Source organism: Numida meleagris, chromosome 20 (assembly GCF_002078875.1).
Source record: "Numida meleagris isolate 19003 breed g44 Domestic line chromosome 20, NumMel1.0, whole genome shotgun sequence".
Classification (NCBI taxonomy): domain Eukaryota; kingdom Metazoa; phylum Chordata; class Aves; order Galliformes; family Numididae; genus Numida; species Numida meleagris.
The window spans coordinates 1701446-1726030 of NC_034428.1; the positions used below are offsets into that span (position 1 = coordinate 1701446).

The 24585-nt window shown below is 43.7% G+C and overlaps 1 long non-coding RNA gene across 10 annotated transcripts in view; it reads left to right on the plus strand.

Annotated features, from left to right (window-relative positions):
• LOC110408659 overlaps window positions 1-24585 on the plus strand; it is a 116034-nt gene that overhangs the window by 80265 nt on the left and 11184 nt on the right. Inside the window, exon 1 of one of the 10 annotated variants that reach the window (XR_002444478.1) lies at window positions 115-252. The exons of 5 other annotated variants lie outside the window; for them this stretch is intronic. This is a non-coding gene — a long non-coding RNA (uncharacterized LOC110408659). Of the gene's footprint in view, window positions 1-114; window positions 253-4279; window positions 5360-10453; window positions 13699-15515; window positions 19768-24585 lie in introns of those variants that run through there. 4 more of the 10 variants (XR_002444479.1, XR_002444475.1, XR_002444477.1 and 1 more) reach the window with 4 other exon arrangements.

Below are 24585 nucleotides of genomic sequence, written 5' to 3' on the forward strand. Positions count from 1 at the left end.
TTCATTTTTTTTGCAGAGAAGCAATGCCCTCCCCCAGGTTGTTTCTTGACTGAAGTAATTGCTGTGACTCCTCAGGCCCCAGACAACCAACAGCTAATTAGTTCCAATTAAGTTCTCTCACAGGTGTTTCTGAAGTTGCCATTTGGAAGCAGCAGTTTCTCCTGAAAGGTGGGGAAGGCAACACCAAAGTTCAGAGAAGAGAAATAGCACGAGGTCAGTCCTGTGGTGGCTTTGCTTTCTTGCTTGAGCAAGGTATGTTTGAGGAATCCTTTTTTGCTTTTAGAGATGTGACTGCTTAGCATGGGCTTTGCTCCCTGTTTAAAATATAAAAGCAAATAGCAGTGATCTTGGAGTAACCAATGTGCGTGAGCTCTGCTGAAGAGCAGCTCAGTGAGTACATGGCACTCGGGTTTTACCATGCAGTAAGCCAGAAGGATCAGTCCCAGCAGATTGCTGGCCTTGCTTGGTTTACCTCGTGGTAAGCCCAAAGCCATGTCCTCCTCCAGCAGTTGTGTGTGCTGGGTGAGTTGAGCTGGGATGAACTTTGAGCTGCCTGAGAACTCCTTGGTGCTGAGCCTCACCCTTTTCTGATGTTGGTTTTTTAATGGTGTAACTGCTGTGTTCTTGAAGCTATCTCTCATTGTTGAATGAAGGGAGAGATCATGTCTGTAACTAGCTTTAGCCAACTGCTTTACATGGGAGGCAGGAGGGAGTTGCAGAAACATACTTAAGGTGTTCTAATGTGAAAAAGCCTATAAATCTGGTGTGTGTCTAAGAGCAGAAGAAAAGCTGCAGGTTTAAATGCATTTCCCAACTGTCTTTATTTCAGTTTGCCTGCCTTTAGTGGTGGTGTCAGTTGTGCTAATTATATATTGGCATTCTTTATTAACAAAAATGCCCAGTTTGGGACTTGCAGGGTGTGATGGCTGCTGCTCTCTCTGCTTGCATCTTGTCATGGCAGGGCCTAGATTTCAGTCTGTGGAAATAGTTTGAGCCAAAATAATGCTCTTTATTATAGGCTGTGGAAAATAAGAGTAAGTAAAACATGAGTAATGTTAATCTCTTCCCAAACTAGTGCTAGAATTGCCCCACCTGCTACCTCGCACAGGTGGCACTGGGGCTTGCTGGTTCTTACTGACACAGCTGGGAAGAATCACCCTCAGTGGCAGTCACTGCAGGGTGGGATTGTTTAACCCTAGCTATGCAGGAAATCAGATGAAGTGACCCTGAAGGTGCTTTCTAGACTTGTTATCTGTGAATCCAGCAAGCCCCTTTGAGCTCTCAGTAGCTGCTGTAAGCACAGCACTTGGTTTAGGCTATGTGAGCCTTTTGTATGTTATGTTAGATAAGTAGGCGCCTCTGGAAGGAACAGAAAGCTTCATGGCTGTGCATTTCCTGGATTTTAAGTGTTCTCTCCTTTTGCCACCCATAAGCTCCACCAAACCATACATGGTAGCAGACACAAAGGAAAACTGAATGTATTTTCCAAAGCTTTAAGGCAGGGCAAGCTCTGACAGCTGAGCCCCATTAATCCCAAATATGCTCAGACCCAGGCTTACCTTAGGGGGAGGAGAAGAAAAGTCTCAGGGAGCTCAAGAACTCTGATATAGTTTTGGATGAGACCTCACCTTAGCCACTTTTTAGACTTGTAGCTAGTATTTGATTGAATAGTGCAATTTTCCATCTTGTGATAATTAAAAATAACAAACCTGAATAAATCCTGAAGTGTTTGGAGATTTGGGGGTTGTACTTCTTTAATATAGACTGTGTATTAGATATTCTCCAGAAGATTAGCTACACCTCCCTGAGCATCTTGCCTTTGAAGGCATTCTTCTGTTGGCTATTCAGCAACTTCATGTCATAGGTGAGGCTAGAATAACTTCTAGAACATTCATTATATAGCATTGGGACTGTCTTACAGCTGCAGTAGTAAAGCTGTTGTATGTATATTTGCAGAGTTCTGCCTTCAATTAAATGCTTCAAATAAGGTAATGTTAACTCCTACTTAACAAATGGAAAAACAAACATGGTCATTAAAAAGGGCTTGCACAAGGTCACAGCAGATGAAAAGCAGAAATAGCATTTAGTTTTCTTGATTCTGTCATGATATTATCCAGGCTATGCTGCTGCTTGTGTGTGTATGTCTTCCATTGCAACTGTAGGGTTCTTGGTTTCAACAAGTAACTTATGAAACCTCAAACAGCTGTGATCATCAAAGCATTAAAATACTTGTTTGCCAAGCAGAAATATGTTTAAACAGCTCGCATTAGATAACTGAGATCAAGCAGGAGTAGCAGATAGGTTGTTAGTAATGATAGAAGATAAACATGAATCAGCTAAGTAGAGGATACGTTCGTTATGTCACGCGAGTGAAATAGATACCTAGTTTATATGGTGGTTTTTAAGGCAGCAAATTGCTACTAGAAATTGTATTCTATTCTGTCACTCTTGTTTCTGTGTTGTGCTGCCTTCTCATATGGTATAATACTCAGTTATGAGAACGAGAAGGAAGACATATGGAGAACACAGCTATGCAATCTAACTCTTGGGGTGAAAATTATACAACGCTTTTCCATGTTATTTATATGATTCATTTGGTATTACAGGCTTCACTTATATGATTATTTCTACTGACTTTTGGTACTTTATTCAGTTGGTTAAAGACAGATTGAGGAAAGTACGAGTGTTTCAATTTGCAGGCTTCTCTTAAAAAAATGTGGTGCTCCTCCATCTTTGCTATTGTGTTATGCCAAGCACAAGCTTTGCTCAGGCAGGGATAGGCATGTTTTGAATAGAATTGTGTGCAACGCTTCATCCCATATGTATGTGCTATATCCTGCAAAAAAAGAAATGGCTTTAATAACTGGGAGAATATTTACTGGTTTCCCTCTTCTATCTATAAATGTAGGATTTGATTACTAGAATTCAAATGCATAGGCCTCAGTGGCAAAGGAAATGTAACTATTCTCCCCCACCACTTCTTTAAGGAAGCTCTTAATATAGGAATATTGGGATTTGAGGCACCCTGTATATCACAACATATTATTAGCCCAAAAGAAAAACATTTTCCCCTTTTTCTATTTTTTTAAATCCAGGAATATCTCTTTCTAGTGATATAACTTAGCTACTTCCTATCTTGAATGTGTGTAGATTCTGAGCCTTAAACCTATCACTTTCCTCAGACTGCAAAATTCCTAACTTTGTATTCAGGCCAGTGCCGTTTTGTGAATAAAGTGCCACACTTTATGTGGGAGGAAGAAGACAGAAAAAATGTTGTGGCAGGTGGCTTAAAATAAATAAGAATAAAACAAGCTGTGTTTGAAACTGCTTGTAGCTTTGAAATGTCTCTGCAAACCAGGGTTGCTGTGGAGAACACTTGAGAAGGTCAGTTGCAATCATCATATGGTTTTCCAATTTTTTTTTTGCCTGGATATTATTACCAGCAACACAGTGTGTGCACATTTACATCCTCAGTGTATATTGATACTCAAACTAGCCTCTCTATACCTCACCAAGACCCTAATTGTAAATCCAGAAATAGGGTATGTATCATGGACCTGCGTGTTGAATATAATGCACCCGAGACTAGAATTTGGCCTTAAAGCTGCAGTCTTACTTAAGTTTTGCTCTGCTTGGATTATAATTTTAGTAATGTGAATAAGAAACTCTGCAGATGCGAACCAGATGTTAATATCAAACTAGTTCAGCATGTTTCCATGTCATAACTACAGCGTTACTATGGTGATAACAGATTCACTAGAGGTTTCATTTAATAAAGCAGGACTGCATGTTATATCTATACAGTTACCATAGTTTTAGTCACACAGTTGTGCTGCTTTTGACTCATTTGATGGTGTTGCCACTGAGCTTTTAGCTTCCCTTGTAAATGTACTTCTTTAGGGATGAATTTGCTATGTAAGCAGGTTCTAGTATGTTGCTTTGAATGACCTCTAATCTCTTGTATGACAAAAAAGGAATAGTTTTGAATATGAAATTAAGCTTAGAGGTTTTATTCTTTTTTATTTTATTAATGCTGTATTTGACTTCAACTTTAACAGTATTTGGGCTAACTGCCCAAGACTTCCCAGGAATGCCTACATCCAAGGACCCAAGTAGTTGAACTTGCATGTTATTATTTTAAGCTAAGAGACTGCAGATATTTAGGACCAAGTTCTGCCCAAAGTTTGGAATTACCAACTCAATAGATCTGTGGTGTTGGTCTGAATGCACACCAGGAGAACTACCTCTACTGCATTCTTGCATTTTGGTTCCCATCCTTCCTTGCCTCGTGCCCTGACTGATTTACAGATCTATGGGGCAGCAACCGTTGCTGTGAGAGGGGAAATTAACTGAGTTTTCACTTGCAGCACTCAGTACAAGACATGGGAAAGTTAGGTCCAAATTCAACCAATTTCTTCACTGATCTCAGTCCAACTATTCCTCTTCTAAGTAGCAGAAAGCTTTGTAGCTTTCTATGGTGCCAGATCATCTTAACCCTCTAGTTCCACTTACACTGCTGCTGTTGCACGAAATTGAGGGCAGTGTGTAGGTCAGAACAGGGAACTCATCTATTTTCTACGAGACCAAGAGGAGCTTTTGGCTTTTTTGTCTTAATAATAGAAGTAATAATAACAATAATTAATAACTGTAATGATAGTGATAACCTTCCAGCTGAACACGTGCAATTTGTATTGCCTCAGCATTATTCCCAGGCACAGCCTCATTGATATGCAGAGCGCTGCCACGTCTGTCACTGCTCTGTGCACTTTGGGTCTGGAATCCTTGGGGAGCCTCACAGCTGTCAAATTGACTTCCATCATTTCTCTCTGAGCTGAGAGACAAATTATCCAGGCAGCCATCAGCCCAGACTTCACAATCGAACCTGCGATCTCTAAGTGATAAAAACACCGCATCCCGGGTCAGACAAATAGTTCGGCCTATGAGGAGCGGGGAGACAGGCTGGTGGTATTGACGCCGTTTGCTTTTCCCTTCTTTATTCTTTAGAAGCTTTAATAAATAAATAACAAGGTATTCACGGTCTGATGACCCGGCAGGCGCTGGGGTGAGTCACGGCCACGTGCGGGCTCAGAGCTGTGCCGCGAGGCTCAGGCCTGGCAGCCGCAGCCGGGGTTCGGGGCAGGGAGCTGCAGCAGAACGTTCTCGCAGCTCCTCGCGCGCGCTGACTGCACCGAAGCTGCGAGGAGGCGGGCGGCCTCTGTGCCCGGAGCCGGACCGGAGATCGGGCGTGCCTGAGAGCTCCGCTCGGGGTACCATCCTGCAGTGCAAGCGCTGATCCGAGCTTTGCAGGACACGGCCTTTTAATTTTTATCCCGCGTTCGCTTGGTTTTGAAACACCCAGGTGCTTAAAATGGCGGTGGGGGGGGCGCGTGGCAGCGCTACGGGTCCGTGAGCCCCTCAGCGAGGGGCGGCCGAGGCCCCGCGGGGCTGTGACACCGCCTGCAGCGCGGGGCGCCCGCCAGGGGGTGCTGCCGAGGCGGGCACGGGGCCGCGCCTCCGCTCTGACGGCAGGGAGCGGGCGGCAGCCCGGGGCCGCGCGTAGGGGCAGCTCCGCGCCCAGCGCTGCTCCGCCTCCCTGTCCCGCCTTGGCGGGCCCCGCCGGGGCAGCGCGCGGGTGGACGCCTCGCGGCTGAGGAGGCCGCCATCTCGTTGAGGGAGCGGGCCGGGACCGGGGCGGGCGGGCTCCTTCCCAGAGCTGCGCTTGGCTCTCGCCGGAAGCAGCATCGCTTTTTTGTGTAACGAGGATGTCTTCTTGGTGCTGCTGAGGGGCGTGAGGATGGAAGAAAGGCTGCAGCTGTGTTTGGAAGCTGATTGCGCATGGAAAGCTGTATGAAAGGAAAGTAGCTGAGCCGTTAAAAAAAGCCCTTAGAAGGAAATCTCGGTCGCACTTGCATTTGGTTCTGAGAGCAGAAGAGCCAACTGCGAAGCAGGAACTTCCTTCTCTGAGAAGTCTGTGCGGTGCCAGGATGAGGAGGGAACACCCATGAAGCGCCCACGCAGTGCTGCTGTGCCCGCAGAGCGGCTGCTGGGCAGCCCAGGTCAAAGCAGCACTGACCCGGTCCTCCCCCGGCCTTAGTGTGAGGTTCTGGCCAGGAAGTGAACAAGCAGGGGAGGTTGGTGGTGTGCACTGCTGGTATCCACGTTGGGGTTGTTTTAGAGGCAGGCTGTGTGGTTTTGTGTTGAGAAAAAATGGTGGTTCTGCAGCCACTTATCTTCGCCTAAAACTGAGGTTGCCAGTGTACCTCAGTATGAGGTAGGGATCCTAAAGTATGACATAAGAAAACTTAGCCCCTGCAGCAAGCTGTCCAGCATAAATTCCTTTGTCCCTGTTCCCCTTATCCTCATAGGTCTTTCCTAGATGGTTGAGTTCCAGAAAAACAAGCACTTCCAAATCCATGCTGGGAGGGAAGAAACCAACTTGGTTTCTTAAAGCAGCTGTCCCGGGGACAACAGTAGGTGCCACTGAGCAAGCTGCCCTTCTCCAGGGGTTGTGCTTTTCCCTAGATTGTGTATGAGGTCAAGAGCTGACCTGCAGTGAAAACATCTAGCAAAAAACCAGCACTTCATGGTAGTCTACACTTCCAAAGTAGCTCAAATTTCACAAAAATTTTAAGTCCAAGTTTCCCGACAGTTTTATGATTGATTTGTTCATTTGGGGATTGATTGCTCTTCTACCTTTTGGTCTTGCATGCACTGTATGGTTACCTCTTGAAAATTCCCCAAGTTTGTGATAAAATATTTTGCGTTTAAGTTTAGCGTTAGTATGCTGGAAGTTAAACAACAGTCTACATTATTTCTTCCCAACACTCTGAAGTCAGTTAGTATTGGTATCAGGTCTAAAATGCCTTACACACTTATTCACTTTCTCTTTTCTGCTGCCTCAGTTGTTAGTTACAGCTGCCAAATGGTGCACAAACTGGCCATTGCTTTTAGCAACCTGTATCTATCATCTTTACCCTGCCTCTCCACCTTCCCAATAGGCATCCACAAATGCCTATAGTAGTGGGTACCTCTGACATTTTCAAATGGCAGTTTGTTGGGGTCAGACAGGTTCATGAATTATTGAAATGTCTAAGCATCGTAAAGGTTGGAAAATTACCTATGACGCTGCATAAACAAGCACACAGAAAAAGAAAACCCCACCTAGGCATCCCCAAATCAAGAGAGCACCTTTAAAACTTTCCTTCAAATTTGCTTAAAATGCTTGAATAGTAGGAGAGATGGATGAGTCATTCTCTCTCTGTCTCTCTCTAGAACAGGAAAGCTAGCAGAGGGTGGAGGCAAGTCAGCACATAGTGTGGTACGCTTTAAAATACCAGCTAAAATGACTAGGCTGAAGAAGTAGGAGGACTGATATTAGTCACACATTATTACACGGTTCAGAAGATAAAAGACAGAAGGAATTACCGGACAGGCAGATGCCACTTGGGCCAACATTTTTACAACATGAATCTCTACTTCAGATCTCTTAATTCTTTCTTCAGAAAGCCTCTTTTTGCCTTACATTGTGAGTGAGGTCGATTATCTTGGCCGAACAGAGAAGATGGCCAAGTTTACCCTGTAGTATCAGCAACTTGCACCCGTGGTCATTTTGCTCAAGCCCTTTGCTCCTTGTCTCGGTGGACAAGCGCAGCAGTTGCTTCAATATTCCTGTTCCATGTGAGTTAGTATGGAGGGTGAGGATCTGTGTAGGAAGAGCCAAGATCACGGGGAGATGTCTGATATGACTTCCTTCCCTGCTGCAAGCAGTTCAGTTTTAGCTATTTATCTGCGCAGTGAAATAATATATTCTCCTTTTCTCAGGCCCTGTTCACCATTCTTGGCATTTACAAGGTTATACGGAGTTGGCCTACCTTGCAGAGAATTAGACTGCTTTTTTTCTGGTGACCGCAATACACAGGCCAAGAACTTGGATTTAAGCAATACATCACGCTTTGTGATTGCAGTAGTAAGAGAAATTAACTTGGTTCAAGAAAAAGGACAGTTGAATGTGTGAACTCCACAGTTACAATAGAGGAAAACCTCCAAAGCAGCTGAAAGCTTTTTGGACCATCTGGAGTCCATTTAAAGTCACAGGAGTCTAACATGTTGAATATTTACTTTTCTTCAGTGTCTGCAGCTGAAGGGTTTTGAATTGCTTTGCAAACCTGATTTCACCTCTGCGTGCTCATCTTGCTCCCTCAATGCATGTGAAGCTATTATGAAATCTATTTTATATGCAGAGATCGGGATAAGGGATCTGGCAAAACTGGCAATAAATAGCTGGTATCACAGCCACGAGTTGAGCTCAGGAGTTATCTGGGTGAGTTTGTGTGAGCTGCTTCCCCACGTTACCTTTCAGTGTACTGCTGAAAATCTGGAAGCCACAGAAGTGCAGATTACACAGCATGAGATCTTGTCTTGTTCTGCTGTATGGCTGAGATGCTTCCCAATGCCTACAAGGCTCCGTGTTCGTCCCGTCTTTCCCACATGACCACAATCCATTTTCAGTAGGTTTTACTTCTAAACAGTGCCTGTTGCAAGACAGTTAGCTGTGCTGAGCAGCTCTGGAGGTCAGACCTTTTTGAGATGAGTCCTGAACTGATACTGGTAGCAAGTCAGAAAGGGGATCCATGTCTTCCGAGGTCTTGGTGTAGTTATGTCCATCTGCTTACTGGTTTTATTCAAAGAGGAGGAGAATTTTGTGCCTGGGTAAGTTGTCTTTGATAGATACAGGCAACAGCCCTCAGCTTGGGCCTGTGGAGGCTTGCAGGATCTGGTCCCTTTATGTAGCTCAGATTTAACAGAAGGTGTTTCATTAAATAGCCCAGATCTTGTCTCTGTACTCTACTGCTTTATCTCTCTGTAGTACAGCCGATAATCTTATATATCACATTTAACCAAGCCAAAAATAAAACCTGTAACAGACCTTCCCAGTTGTCTGTGACTATCTAAGAAATACTTCTATCAGTCCTGTGAGCTGTTTCGGATTTAGTCTTAGGCAGATTTCAGCCTGTTTGGTGTGCAAGTGTTTTCCCAGTACCACTGATAGAGAAATATTGTAGATGTCTGCTATGGTATTTGTTTTCTTTAAAAAGAGAATAAAAAATCATGGTCGCTTTTTGTAAGATTCTGAAATTAATTACTAGCGTTGTACCATTCCTCTACCCTAATTGGATGGCTGGAAGGTGTATTAACAACTGTTGAGAGTTCTCAGGTGAGTTAAATACAGTACTAAAGCTTATGAAAGATTTTGTAAGTGTGCTGTATTACCTAGTGTTATTATATCATTTAACTCAGTGGAATATCCAGCATAGTTTACTCTTTCTGCTTGTTAACATGCAGCGTAGGTTGGCCGTGGCTTACTTAAGATATGTATCCATGCTGCTTTTTGTGGTGAAACTTGGCTTACTGAGTACGTTTGTTTGCTTTTCTGATTTATTTTCTTTTGATCTGAACCATCCAGCCCTTTTTTTTCGAGGGAAGTTCAGTTTTGAAGTCTCCCTGTTAGAATGCCAGTTCTGCAGCCTGGAGCAACAGAAGCAGGCACGTGCATTCTCAGCTGATGCTATGAAATCTGTCTCTCTTGGCATGCAGAGTCCACACCTAGAGTTGACTGGTGGTGCCCTTGGTGCCTGTTCAGGGGGAATAATCCAGGCTGCAGTGTGACAGGTTCCCTCAGTTTATCAGAATTTCACTTACAAGTGCAAAAGACGGTACACTGTTCTCTTTTGTGAACCTTTCCCCTTGGTGTTTGAAATGGCAGTTTTGTAACTCATTTTGAAATACATTTTCCTCTTCTCTGCCCAGAAAACATTCCCAGCTTCTCCATTTCACAAGCTGTTTTTAAAGGCAAAACTAAAAATGTTTGGATGCCAAGAGAAGTGTTAGCTAGTAGGTACCCATTTGTGTGCAGAACCAAGGTCAATAATTTAGCAGTGAGATCACGCAGCCTTCAGGAGGAAGCAAGGAGAACTGAGATGGGGGTTGCTGTAGTAAATGGGCTCCATATTTTCTGTTCCAAGAGCTTGATGGTCAGAACAGGACGATAGAGTTTGTGTTTATGGCAGAATGTCAGAGTAGAGAGAAGTTCTTCTGGGGGCACGCTTGCTGCTTTTTGAGGGTGCGGTTCATTTGTCAGGCAAGCAGGCCTATGCTGGTTTTGCCCCCAGGTGACATCATCATTTGGAGTTGATTTGAAAAATTGTTCATAATTCTTGGTAGTGAACCATGAACGTACACCGCCTTATTTGTGAAGGGGTTACTGGCCGGGAAGAATTGAATTGTCATGAGTTGCTGCTTCCAGTTTGAAATTCCTGGCTCTTAATTCAGAACTCGACCTCCTCCTGAAATTCCAGAAACCTTTCAGGCTGCTGTTCACTATTTAATTTTATAATCATAGCCCTGGTTTAATTTCTGGCCTAAGTACATTTCTTTAAGGAGTTACTTTTGTCTGACAGTATTCTGAGCTGAGACTTGCGTGGTTTGTCCTGGTTCTACGTGCTCTGTAAATGTCTCATGAAAACAACTAATATGTTAAAAGTGAGCACGGTTGTATGCTCAGCGAGTTTCCAACACAAAGCCATGCAGGCAGTGCTGGGGAGGTCTGTGCTGAGCTTTCCCTGCAGTCCGTGACCAGGCACTTGTCTGGATGCTATTCCTAGCGTCGTATTTCCTAACCAGACATAAAATAGGTCACTTTGTGTCTTTGAATTCTGTAGTTGGATCTGTGCGGGTGACCTCACAGCAGCATCCTACGATCTGGCATGGTGGGTTGGAGCAGCAACAATTTCTTCACAGCATGAACCTGCCACTGCCCTGCCTGCTTTTCTTTGAAGTAGGTCAAGCCTATGAATTGCTAAGACTCTGCGGACCCCTCATGTATTTTATCATTCTGGCCCCCACAATGTGGAGTACAGAGATCACCTGCTTCATTCTGTGTGAGCAGTAGTGGCTTCCACGCAGAAAACACAGGTGGTGCATGTTGGGTCTAAATCAGAGTGCCTCTCTGTAGCATCATGCTTCAGCTGTCGGTGGAAGTGATTTTTGTTTTAAGTCAGTAAATGTTGGATCCTTTATTTTATCTTGTGTGTGCGTGCATGTGTGAACACAATTTTTGATCTCAGGCATACTTTTGGGGGAAATACAAGAATTTTCAGCAAAAGTTACTCAGATTCATTGTAAATAACATACAGAATTTGAACTGGGTGTTTTAGAGAGGATATTCTATATCTTCTTGTGTCTGGCAGGCTCCTGAACCTTGACCACAACATCTATTTATACGTTGTGTGCATGTGTTCCTGACATAGTGATAATATTATTGTATAACTATTTTTTTATTGTTCTGACACGAAAGGTTTGGGTTCGCACATCACCGAAGGCTTCAGTAGTGTTATGTACAATTATTTGAAATCATTGTCCAGGTGTCCAAAGGAAGATGAATGGAAATACAAAAGCAACAGAAAACTTTTCTTTTTTTCCTCTTTTCCATTTCCTTGATGTTTCATGGTTTGGCTAAGACCTTTCTATTTTTCCCTGCGAGTTGCTACCATACAGCTTTTTACATAGACCTCTTTGGAACTGTTCTTTGATTTCTAGGCTATTTAAGCCAAATTCCTATTCATTTTTTCCTGGCAGCAGCTACTTCACAGCAAGTACATTAATTACAATTTGTGCTTGTCAAAGACTGTGCCTTCAATTTTTGTGTTAGCAGAATCAATCTTTTTTCTAACTCAACTTTGCAGTCGCAGTACAGCCACAGACAGTATGCATGTTAAGATGCAAAGAACAAAGTATCACCTCGGGAGCATCAATGTGAACCTCATTGTGCTGATGCGTCCTTATACAGGCGTGCAATTTGCAATAGTGCAGTTCACCGGCGTCTGCCTTATTGAACAGATCTGAGAAATTACTGTTTTGTACTTGAAATTGTACAAACTGAAACAGAATTCTCCCAAGCCACTTGCTGTCAGCCTGACATACCTGCTGCAAAGTTTTGCACGCTATAAGACAGTTGGAATGGAAGCGTGCTGCCCTCATGTTGGTGATGGTTCTATCCCACTGCCAAACTTCAAATTCCTGATTTACCTTCTTTACACCTTTTTGTACTTTTTTTAAAAATTCAATGCTGAACACAAGCATTGTTTCTCCACTTCAAGCAAGCAACACAAAGGGAATCTGCAGAAACTTTACAGTTAGTTTTAGAGCAAAGCCACTGTGTATCTGCATCCTGGGGTCTTCGTGGAGCGTCTGTCACTGCCATTTTTTTGTTCCCTTTTAAATAAGGACTTGGTTTTCACCTCTTTAAGTCGGATTTTTAAGCTGGTTAAAAACAAAGTGTTACTACTGTTTTGTTTTGTTTTATTCCTAGCAAGAGAATACTAATTTTCCTGGGAAAACAGGTATTCTCAAGTTTCAGTACTGAGTGTTGGATGGGAACCCTAAAGAAGCATGTACAACTTTGTCACTGATACGGATGGGAACGTGTCCTGAGATACTCAGCAGCTGGTCTCTTCCTTTATTAACGATATAGCAAAATTAGCTCTTACAGAAAGGTTGGTCATTGCATGCATTTTTAAGAGGGTATATAAAATTTTCTCCGTTTTACTGACTGAGGAAGATAAGACCTAAAGAACGGAAGTGATTATTCACAGAGACGGAGAGGATATTTAGTCCCAAATTCTATATAATAGACCGTGTAGACCATGTAACAGGCCCGAAAATAACCGTCACATTTCAGATGTGCATGTGTTGCTTTCCGTTCCAAAGAAAGAAAATGTCCGCTGCTTTTCTTTTCGACCAACTGTCCTTCCCTCTTTTCTTTTTCTCCCTCTTCTTTTTCCAGCTAGTATCTCGAAGCCAGAAAGTGATATAATGTAGATGATTTGTTCCCAGCAAAATTTTGGTACATCAGTTGAATATCAGACTTCACCAAAAGTAGTATGGTCTGTGGTCAGGCTGTAAGGTCGTCTTTACCAGTCATAGTGGAGCAGGAAGCACACAGCTGTTTGCTCGGACATTACCACTGGGTGCTTGTGATAGCAGGTGAAATCAGGGCTTCTGGCAGGTGTGCACGGAGAGCACAAGGAAGGTGCCGAAGAGGAAATGCTACTAGGAAGATGGTGTCACTGGAGCCAGGAGCACAGAACCCTTGTGATTTGCTCTCTAACTCCAGGTCTCAGCACGCTTCTTTGAAACTGCAGCTACCAGCACTCAGCAGAGGACTGATAATGTGTTGCCACAACAGCAGGACTTGGCCCTATTGATGTTCTGGTGCAAAACACTAAAGGGGAAACATCTTAAAACAGCGTAGCTCAGAGCAGCTAAATGAATTCAATCTCTTCTGAACCCTCTTGCCTCCTTGGGGCCCTTACACAGCATGAGGATGCTGAGCCAAATGCTGACAGGTCTCTTGGGCAGTTTGTGTCTTTTCTGCTTGTGGGACATAAATTCAATGGGCCTGGTCTTGTCAGACTAAAGCTAGCTATGAAGGGTATTTGCTGAGGTAAAGGAGAGTTGCCTGTACCTAGTGGCCTTCAGAGCTTAGTCCGCTGAATTCAGGAAGGTTCTTTCCATTCACTTTTCTGGAATTCTGGAATCATCCGTGCTTTCGGTCCATGGATACTAAAGTGTGCAACGTCAGTAAGCGTAGCAACGGTTAAGAAGTCATCTTCCCATGTGCTGTAAATCAAGACTGCCACAGTCAGTTAAAGTCAGAAAGTGGGATGGCTGGAGGAGGGGGGAGAGGCGGAAAGCTTGGGGGTCTTGCAGCTGTTTTCACAAGCAGAATTTCTTCAATTAGAAGCAAGGATTTTCTGCAGGAAAACTTGGAAGAAATCAGATTGCACAAATGCTTTTTTTTTTTCCCCAGGAGCTGCCATAAGTTGCATTATTGAGTGTTATTTTATTCCTCTTTTCTCTCTCTCTCTACGGAACTGCAAAAGTGACAGTGCTTTAAATGGAAAGATTTGCAGCAAGCCATCAGTCATTGTGCATGGAGGATATATCTCCTGGTTTAGTCTTGCTCTTGCTTCCATAAATCAGCATAGCTAAAATATTTGTGGTTGTCTGTAGGAGATTTATGCAGGTGGGAGATTAGAGTCAGTCTGTCATTTTTGTGGGGGAAGTGAGAGATGGAACGGGCTGGGGAATGCTGGCTTGCAGGAAGGAAGGATTTATAATAATGTCAGTGGATATTTAGAGGTTCCATGGAGACAATTAGCAAGAAGTGTATGTATGTCTCCGTGCGTACATGTCTACACATCTGATTTGGGAGCAGTTGTTTCTCTGCATCATTTTTGAGTTAATCTAGTTGGAGAATGACATTATATGGAGGCATTCGTCTTCTCAGATCTGCATTCAGTCTGACTGGAGTATGTGTAGTGGTTTTTCTTAGGTCTGAAGTGTTGTGGATATGGCTTATGCCTTGCTTACGCTTATCTTGCAAATGGGCAGCATTAGTAATTGTCAGGTTAAAAAGTTCTTATGGACTGCCTCTTGTCACACAGTAACTGGATGTAAGCTTTGTTACCATTGCTAATAATCGTGACCCTGTGAGTTTCTCTGAGTAGAGGATGAATGTGAAGGAGGGCCATGAGTAATACATACTCTGATATTGGCAGTGGAGTTCAGGTCAGCTTTTCAGGTGGTTGTAACAGTGTGTGACTCTGCTGACCCTCATGATGTTTTGCAAGCTCACAGCAGTTATGAATGTGGCCCACTGACTTCACTGGGGAGGCACTGATTTACACAAGCTGACATCCCAACACTTCATTTCTGTGCAGCAGAAGCAGCCCACCTGGAGTGCTAAGGATGGAAGGTCTGTCCTCCAGGCCTCTGCCTGTTAATCATTCCTGTGCTGTCTGAGGCCTGTGTGAAGGTCATCACTGCAGCTTCTACTTTGCCTTGTTTCTAATGAGATCTACCTTGTTCCTGAGTACTTTCCAGGTTAGGCAAAGTTTCGCAGGCAGGAGTGGACATTGCAGAGCCCCAGCACCTTGTAAAGAGATTCTGGAAATCTTAAGAGTTTGTAAAATATAATACTCAGAAATTCTCTAGACTTCTCGCTCCTTTTTTATAAAAATGTGTTTCTGATTTTCCAAATACCTCTGTTTTGCACCCTCTGATTCTGGTTCTTTTTTTTTGGTGGTGGTGGTTCTTTTTTATTTTTATTTTACTTCTCTTGGAGCTGTAGCACGGCACAAGCAGTCCCAGCAGCCAGCCTGCCCTCAGAGTGCAGCCCAGGGAGGGCTGCATCACCCCAGCAGCCGTTCTGCATGGTCCTGTCCTGAATGCTTGTCTTTAGGATTTGAGGAAGGAGCAGACTCCACCTATGGAGCTCCCCAGATCTGCTCACCGAGCAGCAGTGCCAGATCTGACTAGGTGAGAAAGTATCCCCTAGCATGCTGAACCAAGTGAAGATCTCCAACGCTTTACTAGTAGAAGAGGGATAGCTTGTTTGTGCTGTTTAGGAATAATAATAATAATTAAAAAAAAAAACAAAAACACAGAAGGAAATACTAACTACTTTGGAGTAGTGTTGCTGTGCTGTGTCACTATCTTGTATACTACTAAACGTAAGTAAAAATAATGTTCAGGAACATGTGTAATATGAAGGTACTAGTGGTTAGATCAGACTTTTTTCCTGTTAGCCGTCTTTGCCAAGACCCTATAAATCTTTGCAGTTGTAGAGACAGCCTAAAAAAGCTGCTAACGTTTTCAACTACAGAGCATAACACTGAATAAGGATAGCTGAAAATTTTCTGTCAAAACTGTGTTTAATGGAAAGTGGAGTTTTGATAAAATAGCATTTTCACCAAAAATATCTGCTTTCCATGGAGAATGTTCGTTCTTCAGTATAATATTTTGACAGAAAATTTAAAATCTTGGGCTGAAATACGTACAGCTGTTCAAGTCCGTCTAGTGCCATTCATATTTCTTCACCTCTTCAGATCTGAGGTATTTTGCCAACTCTGGTTTTTAACATTGTGACACTTGGGATTTTTCTTCATGCCCATCTCTGCAGTTGTGACACAGGTCCTTCAGCTTTCCCTCTCAAAACACTGAGTTCCTATGGCTTCTGAGGTTAGAGAAGAAAACGCTTGAAAATGCAAGCACACCAGGAACTGGAAATCAGAGGAAGCAAATGAAAAATTCATTCTCTTGTTTCAAATAACTCCCAAGATCTTTAAGATACTTAAATTATTTTTTTCAAAAGCATTTCACAGCCTGACTAAAGATTTTGAATAACTTGAAGTTGGCGATGCTTTCCCACATGAATTAGTTGAGACAGTGCCGGACTGGGGCTGCAGGAGCTTTGATCTGTCAGGGTTGGCTGTGGATTTATCCGGTGACGCCTGGCACAGCATTTTCTCCGCTCCGTGTTCTGTTCAGTCAGCAGTTTAAAATCCCTCTAAGGCTGTTGTTGTCATTGTTCCAGGCCCTGGTTCACCTGTTCTGATGGTGGTATTAGTTTTAGGTCATTTAACACATGTTGCTCTCTATGATGACTAAATTAAATCAAGATAAGAGCGGCTGTACCGGGTCAGGCAGAAGGTTTGTCTCGCCTAATGTCCTGCCTCAGGGAACTGCCAACGTGGTGTCGCCTGGGAAAGAGGATGAGAACAGCCCGGACGCGTAGTGCTGCTTGCTCCCAGTTTCTTGAGCCAAAAGTGCTGCTTTTTAATGCATTTCTTGATGCTATTTATTTTTTTTTCTGTTGCTTTTTGAATTTTAGCATCCACAGTGTGCTGTGGCAGGGAGTTTCAGTTTACTTAACTGTTTTCTGCTTAGAAATTGTTCTGTTCTTTACCTATGCTTTTTCTGTACCTCTTCCAGTTTTGCTGTTTTCTTTATTTTTTTAATGGGGAGCTGGAGAGAGGACAGTACTGATTCAGAAGTTGGGCACACTAATACATTTACACAGTGCTTTGTTTTCCTTTATCAGTGATTCCTTGCATGCCGTCTGCATTTCTGAACGTTGCTGATGGTTTTTACGATGATAATTTAATGGAACTTTTTTTGTTGTTACCAACCTAAGATGTAGCTGCATGGCAGCCAGAGTTGGTTTGTCTCTGTGTGTTAAAATGACATGTTTGTTGTACTGATCAAAAGAGACAAAGAAGGTGAAAGAGGTGAAAAGGAGGAAAAGAGAAGCCTCAGAGAGCTGTGGGCAGGAAGCATTGCTGTGGTTGTGCTTTCACTAGCAGAGGCACTTGACATTCTTTATCATAGTTCGTATTAATTCATGCTTTAAGATCTCTTTTAAATTCCAGAGTTAAAATCCTCTGCCAGTGGTGTTTGCATTTCATCTACAAGCTGTCTTTCTTAAGTACTGTGGTTGTCATTGTTCATTCCAGAATAATAGTACATAGAATGAGGGTGTCAAATAGCTGTCTGATGAACATACAGCTTTCTGGCAAGTGAGAAATGTGCTTGTTCCAAACTGGACCAAAAATCCCTTTTCGGCACTATTGTTACTGTAATGTTCATTTCTGCCATAATGAAGCCTTTCTTTTTTTATTTTGCTTTGGGTTCTTTGTTCAGCAGATAATGTCCAAGTAGCAAAACGTTATTCTAGTAAGCATCTGGAAATCTTAGACTGTGTCCATCCTAGTAAAATCAGGGATGCCTGGGAATGTTCCCAGGAATGTTCTTCAACTGTGGAATCCGATACGATGCTACTGAAGCGATGGAATGTTTCTTGGCAGAACTTTGGCCCGTGCCAGCTGATGTTGTTCTGAACTGTTCCCAGGTAGGATTTGGAGTGGGAAACCGTTCCCAACAAGCAGCTTATCTGCAGGCACCCTGTGTTAGAGTTCTCTGATACGGACAGGAGCCATTCTCTGTCAGCTGCCCTCAATGTTTGGGAGCATTCCCACGCACGTTTAATTTATTAGTGTGAGTATCTGTAATACTAAGTTAAAATCTGGCTGCCCCCCTCACCCCCACCCCTTTTTTGTGTCATCTCTGTAAAGGACGTGCTAGTACCACTGAACATATTCCAGGAAGTTGTTTACATGATGTTTATTTTAAATCAGGCTCCAGCGGGTGTCACTGTAGTTGATTCCATGCTCAGTAATTTCCTTTGATCAGACAGAATACATCGTTTAAAAATGGTGTTTATGGGCATGAACTTCATGCAGCAGTGTGTGTGAATATGTAATAAACTTCTGAACAGTTTTCATTCTGTTGTATTGGTTATAAAGAAGGATCTGAGATGTACTTTAGAACAGCTTTTGTATGTATGTAGTAGGAAGTTCCCACCCCAAAATAGTATGGTTTAAAGAGGTAATCCAACTAAAGAAACACTTCAGATTCATTCCTGTCTATTTGAGGGTCCAGGAATAGTGGCTAATGTAAAATTCAGGCACTTCTGACGTAGACCATGGGCATCAAATAATTCAAAACTCAATTGATTTGTCAATAGGGCGCAGAAACGAGTGCTTCCTTCTTTGGGTTCCAGGATGGGAATGTTGGCTCCGTGTTACTTTCTCTTAAACAGTTGACAAAGAAGGGGTTGTAGATGGGCCTGAGTGATTCTGGTGAGCGTGTCTGAGCATTTAAGGTGTGCAGTGCCTCAGTAATAGGGCAGAGCTGCAAAGTGAAACGTGTAATGGAGACATGGAAGACACAAATGCGCTCACAATGGGAGCTGCACGCTTGCAGGAGATTTTCCTCCCTGATTGCAAGCAGCTTCACAGCTCCTTTAAAACAAGGCATTGAGCAGGTGCCAGTTTACTGGTTTCCATGGGGACTGTTACTCTCATGTGCAGTACTGTGGCCTCAGTGATCAGTTGAGGACTAGGACAAATGAAGTTGATGAAGAGTTGGGTCTGGCCTTGTGCTGAGACCTGCAAAGCCTCTTCTCCGCTGGCGGACAAGAGTTCTCGCCCTTGGCGTGGCTCAGCTGATGCTTTGTATGAAGTCACCCAGCCACTAACAGCTTCTGGTCATAGAGAGGGTGTTGTCCTCACCTGAGCTCTCAGAGGACTTTCCTGCTGAGTCACGGGCAGAGGGAGGGGCATTAGCAGTTTTAAAATTCAGAGCCCATGAGTATCAATGCAGCTCCTCCTAGTTGCTTCAGTGGGCTCCAAGTCAGCCCCCAGAACAGGGCGTCAAGCACCCACGCTTCCACAACAAAATCACAGAGCTCGTGCAAGAAAATTTCCCGGATTTATTTGAAACCAAATCTTTGCATTGTTTGAGATGAAATACTTATCAAGGTTTAGAAGCCTTCCTGGTAAATTTTACCCGTGTGTTGGGGAATTCCCTGCAGGGGGTGGTAAATGTTGAGGAAAGAGCTGTAATGTAATTGTGAAAGCATGAGAAACCATAGAAGGTTTTTCAAATGAATTTTCAGCTTCGTTCACAGCTTGGCTGAAGAGCAGCTGTGGGAAACAAACCCCCTGCGAACTGAAACCACTGAGTCTAGCTCCGAGTCACAATTCTTCTGTTGAGCAGGGAATTTAAGCATTTCGGTGTGGGGGGAAATGAAACTGGCCCATGCTCAATGTCGCTAGGTGAGAACTCAGCCTTGCTGCAGGGTTTGGACTTCATTACAGACAAGTGTTTGAGAGACAGGAAGAAGAAACAGTTATTTTAAATTTCCTCTTGCCCTGAGACATCTGAGAAGGGAAATATTCTTTAACATTTCAGAACTAATCATCAATGACTTAATTTAGAGAGACCTTGAGTATTATTTTTGAAAGCGTTGGGTCCCTGAAGCTGCCACTGAGTCAGCTGGAGAGAGCTGTGGGTGTTCAGCACATGGTGAGTGAACAAAGCTTCATTTTTGGGCCGCCCTGAGCTGCTGCCCTTCTTGAAACTGGTATCTGTCAGGGGTGTATCCTGAACACTTGCTTATTGAACGGGATGTAGAGACGTAGTCGGTATCACCTATTCTTCAGCTCTCAAAACAGGGAAGGGCTTATTTCTCACAAGTTAGTCATGCACTTACCATGAGGTAAAAATGCACAGATGTAGCAGAGAGCAGCTGGAACGTGTTTGCCCTGGCGTGGTGTTCTCCACCAGACTGCTGTAGCTACCCCCCAGTGCAGGAGCAGACTGAGATCAGTATCACAGACCTGTGGTTCATCTTGTTGGTAAGCCATCTATGATCTAGATGAGCCAAGCTTGCACTTGGGCTGAAAGACGTGGTAGTTGATCAGCTTTCCTAACAATTGTGAGGGGTTTGCCTTCTATTTTTGTAATTATGAGGTGGTGTAAATAGGGAGTTGCTTCCTGGGGACCAAAAAAGAGCCGACTGTTGCAACAGTACAACCATGAGTAGTCAGTGCTGGGCAAGACCCTGAGGTGGCAGATCTCGTAAGGCTTTGGGAGGAAGTCTTGTGGCTGTGCCCCGACACAAGTTACTGGGACACAGAAAGTGGATGTGTGTGTGTTCCTAATCAGCTGTAATGCTGTCTGGAAAAGGCAAGTGTCATCTCAAACACTGGTACTTTGTAATAAATTTGATTGCACTTGAAAATCAGTGCCACAGGGATCCAGATTTTCGGAGGTGCTTTACTGCCCAGTGATTTAAATCAGAATGAGGCGTCTGTATATCTTTTGAAGGCCTTTGACTTTATTATATTGGCAATTAAAAGATAAAGAGGTGGTGGTGGTGCTGTTGAGTCTGCTTGTCATTCTGATAACTTCATCTTCTAGTGTCCGCCTTACGAGGCCTCCTCAACTCTCATCTCAAAAGCACAAAGTTGTTTGAATGGATTTTCATTGGTTGTCAGACACATCAGCAGCATCCTGGTAATATCCACTTGCTGCCCTGTCTTCACTGACGCATGCAGTCTGTGTGGTTAAGGCGTTATCAGATTAGCACTTACGAGGCTGCACAAGCGCACCCTGGACTCTGTTCTTGTATCTCCAGGGTTAGGTTGTAGCCTAGTCTGTCCCACAGGTTAACACAGCTTCCATTCAGGAAAGGGTTTAAGCACATGCTTGAGCATGTGAAGTGTCCCATTTAGTGCTAGTATAGCTGCAGTTAGCTATGGAGGCATGGATTTAGTGGAAGGAACAAGTGGGTCGCCTGTTCTCTTGCCTTCCAACCCGAGCTGCTCAGTATCTCTCTAATCAGTGATGTAACTGAGGTTGACAGCTATCCAGCATCTGTGGAATCCGTGTGTGTGTGCTTGCAGAGGTGACAGACATTTGGCCCCAGGAGGGGAAGATTTCACTGCAGTTTTTTTCCAGTTTGCAAGTGAGGTTGTTTAGGGGAAGACAAGGGGAAGGAGGGAAAAAAAGAAGTGCTGGAGCATTGGCTATAGCTGTAGGTGACAGTGAATCAAAAATGTGCCTTGGTGATTTTTGCAGCATAGCTTAGGGTTTTGGCTACCCACAGTTTCAACTGCTTGCAAAAGATGGAACAAAATATTTGGTGAAGAGGGAGGAGAATTTTTTCTAATTATTACTTTTCAGAAACATTTCCCTGGGTAGGCTACCTTGTTTCATGACTGGTGGGGCACAATTGTCAGATAGATAACATTGGCTAAAATGAGATACATGCATCTGTTTTTGTATCCTGGCTTTAAAAGGTATCAGTCAAGGCACAGAGAAGCCTTTGGGGTGTCTGACAGTGTGAGTACATTCAGCACTTCCACTTCACTTACGGCTTTCGTACTCTTGCTGCTGGAAGTCCCGTAGGAATAAAGCAATTCCTTTGTACCCTCCCGAAGCGGGCAGGAAACGCTCCCAGATGTTCATCAAGCAAATCAGCAGCCATAACGCAGGGCTAAAATTCAGGGGACGTAACGTATCCCCACCTTTCTTCTGCACGCTTCAGTCGTTGATATCTATACAAATTATTGGTTGGTATCTGACTTCTTTTGATCACATGAACTGTAGATAATTAAAAAAATCAGGCCCAGGCAACGTGATGCCTTCTGGAAGAAGTAATGCTTTGGTTCCTTCAGTAAGGAGCCGTAGCTGGATTCACGGCACTGGCTGCAGGGTGTGAGCCTGTCCCAGGTCCTTGAGGGCTTGTAGCTGCTTCTGCCTTAGAAATGGGGTTAATCTTTGAGCTGCAGGGATCCTTGGACCGATCTCCAGTGTGGTCACCAAGATAACAGCCATTACACACGGTAATGAATTATACAGAATTTCAATTCATAGACGTTTTGTAAATGATTAATAGTTGCTTTAGTAAATAATTATTAACCCTAGCATGTTTAGTACCCCGACCTGTAAAATGTTTATAACATCTGCGAGTAGTTTATTGCCTCCATATAAACTGCTTATAAATGGAAGCTCCGCGTGACGTGTGACTGAGTGCAGACCAGCAAAGCAGAGGATGGGCTCTGGCCTCTGTTACCGAGATCCTCTCTGTTCTCATGACGTAGCACGGGGCTGAGGACGCTGTCTGGCTCTGTGACCAGAGGCAGGAAATTGCCTCCCTTTGCACTTGGGCTATTTGGTGTATGTTATCTAGACCTTGTCAGAGCCCTTTGGTCTCTGGTACGTATGGGATTTATCTTGGGAGTACAGATGAGTAGCTGTTATGTGACTGCCGGCCGGAGCAAGTGCTGCCTGCCTCAGTGCTGGGAGACACTGTGTGCTTCCCAAAGGAGGTGTTCCATTTCCATGGCATTGGGAGGATCAGTGCCTTGCGTTGTCCAGCCACTTTGTTTGACATAACTATCTAGGTTATACATCATCTGAGCCTGCGTCTGAACCTCATACTCGGTTTGATCATCCAAATTCTTCTCAACTCAACAGTATACCAAATATGAATAACAGACAATACAAATATCTGTAGCGTGATTGTGATTAAACACGTTTTACTTAATTGTTCTGTTTCATCCTGCATTTAATGATGCTTTTGTGTCTGGCTTGGAGCTCCCACGTTTCTTCGGTTTGGATTGGCTTCTGGTGTGAAGTTTAGCAGCTGTACCTTTTCTCATGTGTTCTCTCTCACTGCTGTGTATGTGAAACTGCAGCTTTCTGTATGACAGACAGCTTCTTCCATGGTTACATCAGCCAGAAAACTCCTCAATACCGGATAGAAATCTGTGCCACTGTTGTCTGGGACTAGAAGGGCCCGTGCTCCACCCGTCCAAAAGCAAAGCTCAAAGGGGTGAGGGGATTCCACAGTGCTTGGTTAAACCCCCCAGCATCCTGGCATTTGTGTTGGCTGCTCATGGGCCCTTTTCCTCCTGTACGTTCAACCGTGACGCATTGTGTCCCTTCAGGTTCTAACAAAACGGGATCTGAGTTGAACCTGAAATAAATGGACAGGCTTTCTGGGAAACCCAAGAGTTGGGACTTGAATTGTTGGCGAGAATATGCAGTTCCTTAGCTTCTCAAGCCATTTCTAGAGACCTTAGGTACAGAGCTGAGTTGGGTTTATTTTTGTTTCTGTGTGTTTCGTTGTGCTTTTGTTTGTTAGTTTGTTTTCTCCTAGGGCCACCTTCTCTGTCCTTCAGCCTGAGTGACTCCTGGGACTCAGCGTGGATGTTTTGTGCTGCATCACAGAATCTATGAGAACTAGAGAGCTGCCAAAATTATTATTTTTTTACTGTTTTTACCAATGGGTTTCCATTTGATAAGTATCTGGATTGCTTTGCTGCGGAGTCCTCAGAGGATGGAGACCAGGAAGGAAGAAGGGGTTGTCAGCAACTCTGTGTTTCTTGGTGCCATTTACTTAGCACCTCTGCAAGATTTAACACAGTAACTCCTTAAATCTTAGCACGCTGCTCAGAGAGGTGCAATGTCATAAAGGTGTCTGGTAAACAGATGTTACATTCTTTATAAGCTGTTAGGAAAGCGTGTATCATTCTGAATAAATAGGGAGGCATCTGCAAATACTTGGGAGATCTATTTCACTTTGGTAACTGTGGCTTAGCAAAGCATAATGTGAAGTAATAACAGTATCTTTTATTAAACCAATATTTGGTTTAATGAAAACACGGGAAAATTAGCACCTGCCCTTAAATTTGTTTTTAAATCAGATGTAAATGTGCATTCTGCTGAAGCCACGCTAGGTGATTATGAAATCCAAAACATAACTCAGGGCTCTTGCCTGAGCTGCCAGAGCTGCTGTGAGGTTGAGAAGAGGCACGTGCAGGGAGAAAGGACGCGGCGTAGCGGATGGGCATTGTGACATGTCCCACACCGCAACGCACAGGCCCAGCGGGGTGAGCTGAGCGGGGATTTCCACCGTGAGTAAAACTCTTCCTCCTTGGAGATGTAATTCAGACTTCTTCATTACACGATCTCTGGGTTGATTCGTTCTTTTTCCACGTAGCTATCCATCATTTTTTGACAGAGAAATTGCTATGACAAAACGCTGAAAGCTCTCGCTCTGGGCTATTTTTAATCTACTGTAGGTGAAAGATCAAAACACATTTTTGGAAGATTTATGTGTCGTACCCTTGTGCTGTGCTGGGTAGGATAAACAGGAGTTGACAAACTACAGGACAGGAGATTTAAGCCATTGACCTCTGACACTGAGTCATCACAACTGTATGTTATGGCACTTACGCTTGGGAGCTGAAGGCTTTGCTCTGAGGGATTCTCGTAAGTGATTAGTAGAGGTATAGAAACAGTTCTTATTCAGTCTTTAAGTTTTATTGTGGT